The sequence below is a fragment of the Zea mays genome, chromosome 8 (genome assembly GCF_902167145.1).
Source record: "Zea mays cultivar B73 chromosome 8, Zm-B73-REFERENCE-NAM-5.0, whole genome shotgun sequence".
Classification (NCBI taxonomy): domain Eukaryota; kingdom Viridiplantae; phylum Streptophyta; class Magnoliopsida; order Poales; family Poaceae; genus Zea; species Zea mays.
The window spans coordinates 180,488,475-180,500,529 of record NC_050103.1 but is presented as its reverse complement, the minus strand read 5'-3'; positions in this window follow the sequence as shown (position 1 = coordinate 180,500,529).

The following is a 12,055-nucleotide window of genomic DNA, read 5'->3' as shown; positions in this document are numbered from 1 at the left end:
TTCTGCGTGCGCAGGCGCGCACTGTAGCGCATTTAATGTTCTTGCAGACGACCATTGGCACTGTGTAGCCGTTACTCCGCTGGCGCACCGGACAGTTCGATGAATTATAGCAGAGCGGCTCCCAGAATTCATGAAGGTGGCAAGTTTGAAGTCGGGTTCCCTGGTACACCGGACACTGTCCAGTGGCACACCGGACAGTCCGGTGCGCCAGACCAGGGCACACTTCGGTTGTCTTTGCTCTTTTTGTTTGAACCCTTTCTTGGTCTTTTTTATTGGTTTGTTGTGAACCTTTGGCACCTGGAAAACTTATAATCTAGAGCAAACTAGTTAGTCCAATTATTTTTGTTGGACAATTCAACCACCAAAATCAATTAGGAAAAGGTGTAAGCCTATTTCCCTTTCAAATAAGATGAAAGTCGTTTGGTTCAAATTGTTGTGAGTTGTCCACTATAAACAAACTATATATTATGTATATGTACTCTATTTAACTATATCTCTTAATCAATATATCTAATTAAAAAACGATTTCACATTTGTGTTCGTGTCATTTTTACAAATAAATTGATTTTTAATTCCATTTCTAATAATTTTTAATTAAAAATATTTTTATTTCATTTATTATAACACGTAATTATTTCAATCCTATTTTAATTTTAAATTTAATGTGTTTGTTTATTAATATAACGAACTTCGATAAGCAGCAAAAGTAGAGTCCATGCTGCTTTTAAATTTGTACTATATAAAAGTTATCTTTTCAAAGTAGTTGAACGTTTTCAAATCAGAACTAAACACACCCAAGTCAAGTTAAAAAGGACGAGGACTTCATCAATGACCTATCGGGGACATTCGACAACAACAACAAATTAAGTCCAAAATTAAACCTGAAGAAGCGCACCTTTGATGTTCCTTCGGATAAATTATTAGGATACATTGTCTGAGTTCGAGAGATCAGGGCATCTTATGACTACGTGACGTGAGAGTTGATTTCCCCTTATCCCCTACATACACTTCTTCTAAGAATTATTTGAACTTGTTTGCATATGCCACTTGCATTATGTTATCAACATCTTGTGTGATAGAACACTGAATCATGCTCCTGTTGTTTTCAAAAGCTGTCATATTGTTATGCCCTATGTCTAAATTCTCAACTTTTGTTGTTTTCTCAAGTTTAGGGTCATCTGAAGAAGTTGCTGCTGTGAGTATAGATGAGCATGCATCCCAGAGCACGGTAGCCCGGCACGAGGCCCGGCCCAAGCACGGCCCGGCCCGGATGGCTTCGTGCCTGGGCCGGCCCGGGCCATTTAACCAGGCCGTGCCTGGGCTGCTGGTTGTGCCCGCCGGGCGGCATGGCCCGGCCTGCCTAAAAACGGCAGGCACGGACCGGCCCGGTATGGGGAGCGGCATAGCCTCCCGGCTCCCGCAGGCACGGACCCGACCCAGGCCACTCTTCGTCTCCTCTCACTCTCTCGCGCTCGCGGTCTCGCTCTCGCCCTCGGCCTCTCCGTCGCTCCTCCTGCTCTGCTGCTCACTGCCTCACCGTCGGTCGTCGTCGTAGTCTCTGCCAGATCTTCGTCACCGGCCCCCTTCTGTGTGGCGCCCCTCTCCAGACTTCGGTTCTGCATCGGTGAAATCCCTAACCCTAATGACAAATCCCTAACCCTAATCTCCGCTCTCCGGACTCCGGCTCTCCCTCCCACCGTCCCGCGTCATCGTCTCCGGCTCCGGGCTGCGGCTTGGCAGAGATAAGTCCCTCTCCGGCTCTCCCTCTCTAGTCGGCCATCCCAATCCCTAACCCTAACCCTAATCTCCTCTTCTCCGGCTCTCCCTCTCGCGTCGTCCGTTGTCGTGCACTTTACCCTTGTCTCCGGCTCCGGGCTCCGGCTTGGCAGGTATGTCACTCTTCCTCACTTCCTCACCAGTCGGCCATTCCAATCCCTAACCCTAACCCTCACTGCTTGCTTGTGGACTTTGGTAGGTCGTCGGCCGACTACGTAGTCGTGCTAGTGCCGCCACTGCCGTCGAGGTACGGTGTTGAGATAGAAGTCGGTTATGGATGACGACGACGACAATGGTCGGTACCCTAGAACCATCAACGAAGAGCTCATTGAGTTAGGGCAGCTTCCCGATGACGTCGACGACATGGGAGATGCTGCTGCTGCCTTGTTCGGTGTCGATAGCACTCATAATCCCGGGCCGGTAAGTGATGCTGCTGGCTCTAATGAACTTGATTCATTGACTTCTTCTAGCACTGGTAAACGTCGATCTGTTGTTTGGGATGACTTCACTGAAGTCACAGAAAACCGTAATGGTAAGAAGGTGCGCATTGCAGGTATTTGCAAATTTTGCAAAGCTAGGTTGAGTGCTAATTCTAATGCTAGCACTGGACATTTGCTTAGGCACCAGAAATCATGTAAAAAAAGTCTGATCATGCTGATATGGTTCAAACTAGACTTGCTTTGAACCCTGATGGGTCTTTTAGAAACTAGGAATATGATCCTCAAGTGGCTAGAACGGAGCTTTGTCGTTTGATTGCTAGACTTGATCTTCCTTTAGGGATAGCTGACACAGATGCTTGGGATGAGTACATTCAGCATGCTCACAACCCTAGATATGTTAGAGTATCTAGGTTTACAACTGCTAGAGACATGGTTAAGTTATACAATGACAAATTAAAGAACTTAAAAGATGATGTGTTTCCTACTATGTCTTCTATTTGCTTGACTTCTGATATATGGTCTGGTAATGCCAAGGAAGACTACATTACTGTTGTTGCTTATTTTGTTAATGCTGATTGGGAGTTAAAGAAGTGTGTGATAGGCTTTAAATTGATCCAAGTGTCTCATAATGGTGTTAACATTGTTGAACGCATTGCTTGTGTGATTCAATACTTTGGCATGATTGATAAAGTGTTCTCTGTTACCTTAGATAATGCTTCTTCTAATTCAACTGCCATGCTCACATTGTCACCTATGCTTGCTGGTTATTTGGGTGCTGATGTTGATCCAATAGATACTAGTAACAAAACTTATAGTGTGCTTCATCAGCGTTGTGCCTGTCACATTATTAACTTGATAGTGAAATGTGGCTTGAAAAGGCTTAAGGATGATTTAGATGTGTTTAGGACTGCTATTAATTTCTTAAACTCTTCTAACCAGAGAATTGGTTTATTTAGTAATTACTGCAAAGCAAAAGGTTGTAGACCTAGAAAATTTGGTTTAGACATGGATGTTAGATGGAATTCAACTTATCTTATGCTAAAACATCTCTTGCCATATAAGTCTGTGTTTTCTGTGTTCATTAATACACACTATGGCTATCCTCTACTGAATGAACAACATTGGTATGTAGCTGAAAAGGTTTTGGAGTTCCTTGAGCTGTTTTATGAATCAACTGTTGTCTTGTCTGGTGTTTATTACCCCACCAGTCCTTTGGTAATCCATCACATACTTGAATTTGCTAGTCACCTGCATTACTATATATGAAAGCCGGTTCAAAATGGACACAATCACGGTGTCCACGTCGCCCAAAATAACACTACGCGTCTGATTTGCATCCAACGGCTAAGCGTGTCCAACAACACCGCCCGCAGCCTCGTTTTTGTGTTTCTGTTACTCGCTCCACTCTCTCTCTCTCTCTCTTGTTCTCTGCGCCTCTCGATTCTTCTCGCCGACGCCTTCTCTCTCAGCGACTCTTTTCACATCCGCGCTACAGTTCTTCCTCCTTGCTCTCACCGCCTCTTCATCGCGACGATTTTCTTTGGCCTGCGAAGCACCACTCCCACGCATTCCTCCTGGAAGCATCGCGAGAGTGTGAGACACAAATCTTTGAAAAGAAAAGTGATGTTGTCGCTGGTGTTTACGAGTTCAGTTTTCGTCTCCTTGACGCCGAGGATGGCTCATCCGGCGAATCGCTGCACTTCTCTACTCTAGCGTTCATGATGAGATGCAGAGACGTAAGCCGGTACGTTGTACATGACTGTGTTAACTGTCCGTGTTTTGCGTTGATGCTCCTCCCCCTTTCTCTGACCAGGGCGACGTCTGGAATAGGATGCTACCAAGTGGTAGCAGTAAATTGGTTCATGCATTGTAGCTGTTCGATGTTATGCCCTAGCTGAATGTGGTCTTGTTACGCATAAAAAAGAGGCAGCTTAGGTGCTGATTGTTCACAGGAAGGTTAGGATTTAGTTATCAAAAGAAGTCTTCGAAAGCATATACACAACAATATGGGAAGCTATTTTTAGTGCCCCTACCATGCAAGGTGATACTAGACTTGAAGAACATTGCCTTGGTCGACCTAATTAAGCTCCAACCTAAAATAAATAGGTTTATGTTAACAGAATATTTTAACGATCATGCATGCACACACATGTATATGTTCCTAATAGTTGGTTAATATGTGTCTTTGATTTCTTACCAATGTATTGTACTTCACGTTCTTTACTTTTTCGTATCACACATTTTTACAACATTAAATCTGATTGTTACTAACCTTTTCATAATGCTTGTGTTGCAGTTGAAGAACATCTTTAGGACATCCGTGTGATGCTTTGAAGAATAACTAATTTATATAAAAAAGGTGAATTTCCCACTCCTTTTTTAAGAAAAGGTTTGCTGCTTATATTACTATTTTCTTTGCTGGAATCAAATGAAAAAATAAAGTTTACCAGCCTCTCTATCACATGAATTTTTTCTATTATTAATGTTGATATGCTGGTGATAATTAGTTGACTAAATTCATCTCAGAACTAATACTATCCCTCACCTCTCTATCCCATGTAAGGAGGTGTTTGGTTGGATTGTTTCGGTCTGTTAACAATTTACAGAGTGATCGAGTTACGTTTGTTGCTATTTGTTTCGGCTACGATGTAATCGATTCATGCAGCATCAGTTACAATGCTTCACATTGGCGATCCCGCTAGTCTCGTGACACTATCCCATTATGGCCTTCGCGACCATGTCCCTCCTCTCCGCTTGAGCAAACCAAACAGTTGACGCTTTTCATTGCATAGTAACAACTAGCGCCGTCATTTGATTTCATTTATGTTGCCGCTCCCAAAACACAACCAAAAGCAAGTTAGTTTTATGCTAAATATGGTGCTAACGCCGACAAAAAAAGGCTTCAAAACAAGTATGTACCTCGGTCTTATATGTAGATTTATATTTATCTCCTTACATATTTGATTCTTTGTGTATATATGGTACATACCTGGCCATGACATAAGCAATTATATAATTCTAATGCTTTAATGTTCTTACATTACAATCGTTTTGGTTACGTATTAGGTTTAGAGCTACAACTATTTCATTTTAATTACAAAACTTTTCAAATTCAATGTTCTCAAAATGCACCACATGAAAATTTTGTTGATCTATTTTTTATGCTGGCGGAAAAGGAAGAATTCCAGGAAGATAAGCATAAAGAGTCATGACTCCACCTTATCCATGATATTATAAGAATAGGCTATTAACTCGGATGCCAAAGCAAAGGATGGATTTCAGGAAAAGACAAACAACTCTCAAGCTCTCGCTCCTTTAGATAGCTTGACTCTAGCAAGCACTTCTAGATAGGACTGAAACTCAGTAGGGCAAAATAGATCCCTCATTTTCGAACGATTGATGAAAGCCATATTTTAGAGATGCATTTATTGTAACTGTACTTTTGCGCACTCTTCTCTTTTCTTTCTGTTTATGATGTATAAGAGCACAGTTCAATTAAAATTGACAATCTTTATATTCCATAATAACACATCTCACATTTATTTTAATTGTACTTTTGCGCACTCTTCTCTTTTCTTTCTCTTTCTGTTTATGTTGTATAAGAGCACAGTTCAATTAAAATTGTCAATCTTTATATTCCACAATAACACATCTCATAGACTTCTGATCTGCATAAGTCCATTTGTTCATTATAATAATATTCTTTTTTCTACTTTATTAGTACATATTGAAAGTGCTATGTTTTCCCCCTAGCTTTCTATTTTCTCTGCTATACTATAATAAGTTCATATTTCTTTGCTCTTATTTAGCATTTAAGGATTTTTTAGCCTACAAGCAGATTATTTGCTTTTTTCCATACCAATTATACCTCTTATTGTGTCATATTTATTTCCAACTACCTACTTTGTAAAGAATAAGATTTATGTACTTCAGCAACCTCCTCTGTTTGATAACTTTACAAATTACAATGACAATGTTATGCATAATTACTCCTCTTATCTATTTCCTCAAACAAAACAATCTTCAAACAACTCATTATGAAGGTCGAGAAGTAGCTATCATTTGATCTGTTGCCACTTAAATAACCTCTCGATTATAAGATAAAAATAAGTTTCGGCTCATTTAATTCAAGTTCTTCACTACAATTTCTTTGACCTTTTTCCATACCCTGCAGTTCATGCTCCTTCAATGCATCCACAACTATTTTGTGTTTTTCCACCCCCTACAGTTTCCTGGTTTTCACTATCCAAACAACTATAGTTTTAACAATCTATAGCTTCAATGCATCTATAAGTTCCTGTTTTCCACTATCATGTGATTTCGATAAACCTTCAATGCATTTATGCACACCTCACTCATTCCAATTTAACAACTACAGAAAACTATAGGCGGTAAAGGTAGAGAAGTCGATGCTCCTCTTCAGTCTCCTCAAAAAAAGGTAACCTTCTACATAGTTACCTTGTATCCATCATCAATGTTCATTGTTCCTACTGATGCTATTACAGGTCATATATTTGTACTCCACTACATAACGATCAATAAGATTATTAACATTCTACATTTTATTTGCCAGGCTCAAACAAGGACCGCTCAAAAATCAAAGATTCCACAGACCAAAAGGACTCCAAAGAATGACATACGAATCACATCAGACTAATTGAGATTCAATTCTTCTCTACATTTTTTGTCATCACTTATCAGTATGAATGTATGATCCACCCTTTTGTAACTAAATATACATATAAATCACCCTTCAACTGTAGTACTAATCGCTAGAAACAGTTAGCGTAGTATTGCTTGTATCTATTTTGAATGGTGACCCACTTAAATAGGACTGAAAGACTATATGCTATTGGTTTGTAAAGTACAATACACACATGTATTGTTATACTTTAGATCATACTAACCGCTTAGTAAAAGCATTCCACCGTTTCAAGCTACACATGTGCAAATATCAGCTGTTCAAATTGCTGTCAAAATTGAACATAAATCATCATATCCATGTTCTTTTTTTGTAAAACTGTACAAACTGGCGCGCTAGGCGCGCTTTAGCCACTAGTGAACATGAACATGATACTAATCTAAGTGATGTTGTTGTTCCAATGAAAGCTAAGTTCATGAAGTACTGGAAGTCTATACCAATGTTATATTCCTTTGCATTTGTTCTAGACCCTAGAGCTAAAATGAGGGGTTTGTATAATGTTCTTGAACTGCTTTCTCAATCTAACAATTATAGTTACATTACTTATTTTGCTGATGTTAAGACTGAGTTGTATAAGCTATATGCCAAGTATGAAACTAAGTTTGGTGCTGCTAGGCCATCTAGAACCACACATCAATCAGGTATGACAGGTAAGAGAAAACAGGCTTGGGGTAAAATTTTTGGAGGAACAGGTGCTTCTAGATCCTCAACTGCATCAGGTTCTTCAGGCAGTAGTGGACATGGTGTGGGTATTTGTGAGCTAACTGTTTACCTTGACAGTGACAATGTGGTTGTCTATGAGGATGATTTTGATATCTTAAATTGGTGGCATGAGCATAAACTAACCTATCCAATTCTTTCAATTATGGCTAGAGACATTATGTCTGTTCCTGACTCAACTACTTCTTCGGAGTCTACTTTCAGTTTGTCTGGCAGGATTCTTGAGGATCGACGATGGCGCTTGAACTCAGAGACAGAGGAGATGTTGGTGTGCATCAAAGATTGGGAGCTAGGCCAACAGCGGGCACAACATGCTGTGGTGGACAATAAATTAGAGGAGTCCTTCAAGGACCTCTGGCTGGATGAAGATGCTGGTGCTACTAACACTTTGGCTTGATGTGTCCTGATACTTTGTCTTGATCTGTCATTCTGTCCTGATACTTAGGCTTGATCTGTCCTGATACTTTGGCTTGTAAATTGTAATAACTTTGAACATTTGAATTATAAACTGAGCTGGTCGTACTCTTTTTCCCTTTCTAGGGTTTCTCACGAGGTGTGAGTTTTATCTAGAAAGGTTTTTAATGAGGCGGCATTGCACTAACAGCTCAATATTGTGTATATTTTCTGTGCGAATTATATTTTACTGTATTTTTTCTGTTATCGGGCTTCGGGCTGGCCCGACACTGCTTTGGGTCAGGGCTTTTCGGGCTGGCCCAGCCCGAAAAACGGCCCGAAGGACCGTGCCTGGGCCTTTTGTAAGTCACGCAAGACTGTGCAGGCATGGCCCGGTAGGCCCGTGGGTCTAGTCGTGCCGTGCCTAATTGTGTCGTGCCTAGGTCAGGTTCGGCCCCGGGCCTGGACCGTGCCGTGCCGGGCGATACGTTTGCTCATCTATAGCTGCGAGCAGACCCGCAGACGCTCTCACTGGTCACTGCTGATTACGTGGTTTTGTTTGATTTTTCTGGTTTTAGGCAGACTTTGGTGCGCTCCCACGCCGAGCAAGCATGCTCATGGCCAGCCGTGCAGGGACTGTTCGGCCAGCTGTCCTCTTCTGCTCGTGTGAGTTTGGGAGAGGAGCAGGAGTTCGTGGTGAGAAGAATAACCTTGGGGAAGTTTCTGTAAGTGCGCAAGAGAGGGAGTTAAGGCATGTTTGGTTTGATGTCTAATTTGTCACACTTTGCCTAACTTTTGTGCCTAAGGTTAGTTCTTCAATTCGAACGACTAACCTTAGGCAAAGTGTGGCACATTTAGCCACGAACCAAACAGCCCCTTAGTTTTTTTGGAATTGCCGCCAGGGTTCATATCACAATATCTGAGCCGCGGGCCGTACCAGGCCACGCGAGACCTCGCCACAGCATGGGCCGCGTGCACGCGCCCCACACCGTCTGCCTGGGCCACAGGCCTCGCCCCTACGGTGGGCCAGTTCTTAAGGCTATCCGCACTCATACAACTCTAAATTTCTACCCTAAAAGGAATATTCTGTCCTTGTCAGCAAAATTCTTTACTCTATAACATAATACTCTGCAGTCATATTTACTCCATATATTAACCCTATACACACGAGCAGCCACTTCATTGAGTTCATCCGCTCACTCGGCTGCACGTGTCCCACGGGTACTGTAGCATGCGCAGACACAGTGCATAGCGCAGATACCGGCCGGGCGCTTGATTTACAGTTCCATGCGTTAAAATAGAGTAGCGTTAAAATAGAGTAGCGTTTACAGTTCTCCACTGCAGCAACTTTTCTTACGCTATCTGGATAGAGTTCTACGTGCAGCGCGCGACTGCGGGCAGCCTAAGCCCGGGCCCTTCCTTATTTCCCCCAAAAGCAAAATCTTGTTTTCTTTTTTTAGTCGGAAAATATTCAAAATTTCACCAAAAATACAAAAAAATTCAGAAAAATACCAACTGACTTTCAATTTAACAAATCATGATCTACCCATATATTCTAAGTTTAGTGTTAGATCATTGTTTTGTGAATTGGTGTGATAAATCATTATTGGATATGTTGCATACATACATACGTGTTCCATAATGATAGAGAACATTGCTGGATGTGGCCCTAGAGCATGAGGTGGTTGTTGAGTACCAGAAGAAGATCCTTGTATGGGGTGGTGTTGGAGCCATCTTTGACATACATACATACAATGTATAACCTTATTTTTTATGTACTTATATTAAGTGATGTGTATATTGTTACATGAGTTGATTGAAACACACTTGTATAATTATTCCATCCTATGTGCCATACTAGTACAACATGATTTATGTATATGCTATGCTTAGAGATTTAGGTAGTATGTGAGTAACCTGTCATTGTTATATTGTTACTACTATCACATGGATGAAGAGGTGAATAATAATTGAATATCAAGTGGAAACTCGGTGGTTGGTGTGAGAACTAACGACTTTAAATACACTAGTCCCTCTCATGACCATTAAGAATCGTACTAAAGGTGGCCCTTTGGAAAAGTTTGAATGTACCGAACACATACCATGTTCCAGAGTTATGGTTAATCGAGAAGACAAGCACCTCTCTTGTCCTGAATTACTAGGCTTACATCATTCGATTAGTCACAAGAAGCGGATAGTGAAGGGTCATTATGACCACTTGCGGCTGGGATGTAGTGTTAGTCTAGGGCGTAAGGCTTTCCCGTTTGGCCATGTAGGTTCATGATTTGTCCCAAGTTTGGCAATGGTCGGCCCAACTCAAGCCAATAGCTAGGGATACAGTGTGTTTGGGCTTACTCATGAAGACATAAACTGATTTAAATTATCGCAAGTACTATTAGATATGGATACCTTGGCCATCACACCATTGTCGTAAACATAATATGGTGGTCATGAGTTTGCAAGATGGGCGAAGACGACATTTTTTATTTCTTACCACATGCTTGAATTTAATATGGATTCTTACCTAGAATGGTTACATAATAAATCTAACATAACTACTAAAAATGAATATAAGAATGCACTATTGGTAAGCACCTCTACAAAAATAACTAAACAGCTAGCCAAATAGCCCCTCTATATCATTGAGAGTTGGAAGACTACTAGATAGCTCTGTCATAGCTTGTATCAAAGCATAAATGAGTGATAAAGTTTTGTAACCTATTTTCAAAACTAAAGTTTGACACCGAATATTTTTAAAGAACTTAGGACATGTTGCATATGTGTTATATATGTAGCTCTATTACAATGGTTATGTATCAAGGCACATGGAATTCTACTAGCTTAGGTAGGATCAAATGGAATATTTTGCAGGTACACTAACCTTTTAATGTAGTTAGACACCAACTAACTACCTATAGAGAGTGAACAATGTGCAAAGAATAATAATGTTGGATATGTTTGGCATTTTATGAGAATGTATAGGACAAACATGCATCACATCTTGTGCTTAGTATGGGGATCCTTAGACCTTATTCTCGCTTTAGTGACCAAAATGTCATGTTGCCGCTGGTATCGTCTTAAGTCAGTATTTATGTTGGAGTGGAGATTTTGTTTATGTACATGATTTCATGTATTGTGAAGTCTATATTTGTATTGTGAGTGTCATTGTTTACTTGCAAGATTTTATTCACATGATAATTCTTACAATGTAGTTATATCTTTGCAGAATGGTGGTGATAATCTACTCAAGTGTAAGAAGGTCCAACACTAAAAATAATACATCATCATTAGTCTCATTTACGCTCATCGATGTTGTCAATTCTATAATAGATGATTGTGTTGAGCATAACCGTGCGATGAGCTTCATTGCTGAAGGGAAATAGGGTTAACCATTTCCTATAAATAGATTTTGGTGGTTGACGACCAACACAAACCATATGGACAAACTAGTTTGGCTAGATGTGATTTATCTCAGGTGCATAAGGTTCAACACAAACCAAGAAAGAATTCAGTTAGGGGACAATTTATTTGGAGCAAAAAGGACTTGAGTGTGCTGGAATTTGGCGCACCGGACAATATCCGATGTGCACCAGACAGTATTCGGTGCGCTAGCCGAGGCAGCCAGCAAACCAGCCACTCTCGGGTTTCTGCCAGGCGCGCTAACTATAATTCACCGGACTGTCCGGTGAGCCAGCGGAGCAACGGCTCCCTGCGCCAACGGTCGACTGCGCAGAGTGAACAGTGTCGCGCACAAGTCAGAGCAACAAAGTTAGAGGTCACCGGACTGTCCGGTGCAGCAAGACGACAAGGCGCCCCAAGGGTCAACTGCTCCGAACCCTGACGGTTGCGCTGACGTGGCGCGCACCGGACAATGCAGAGTGACTGTCCGGTGGCGCACCGGACTATCCGGTGCGTCCATCGCCAGCAACCCTTGACAATGTCTAAGAAGTGGTTGGGGCAATAAATACCCCCAACTACCTCATTCATTGGCATCCAAGTTTTCTGAAGATCACATTCAGTACAA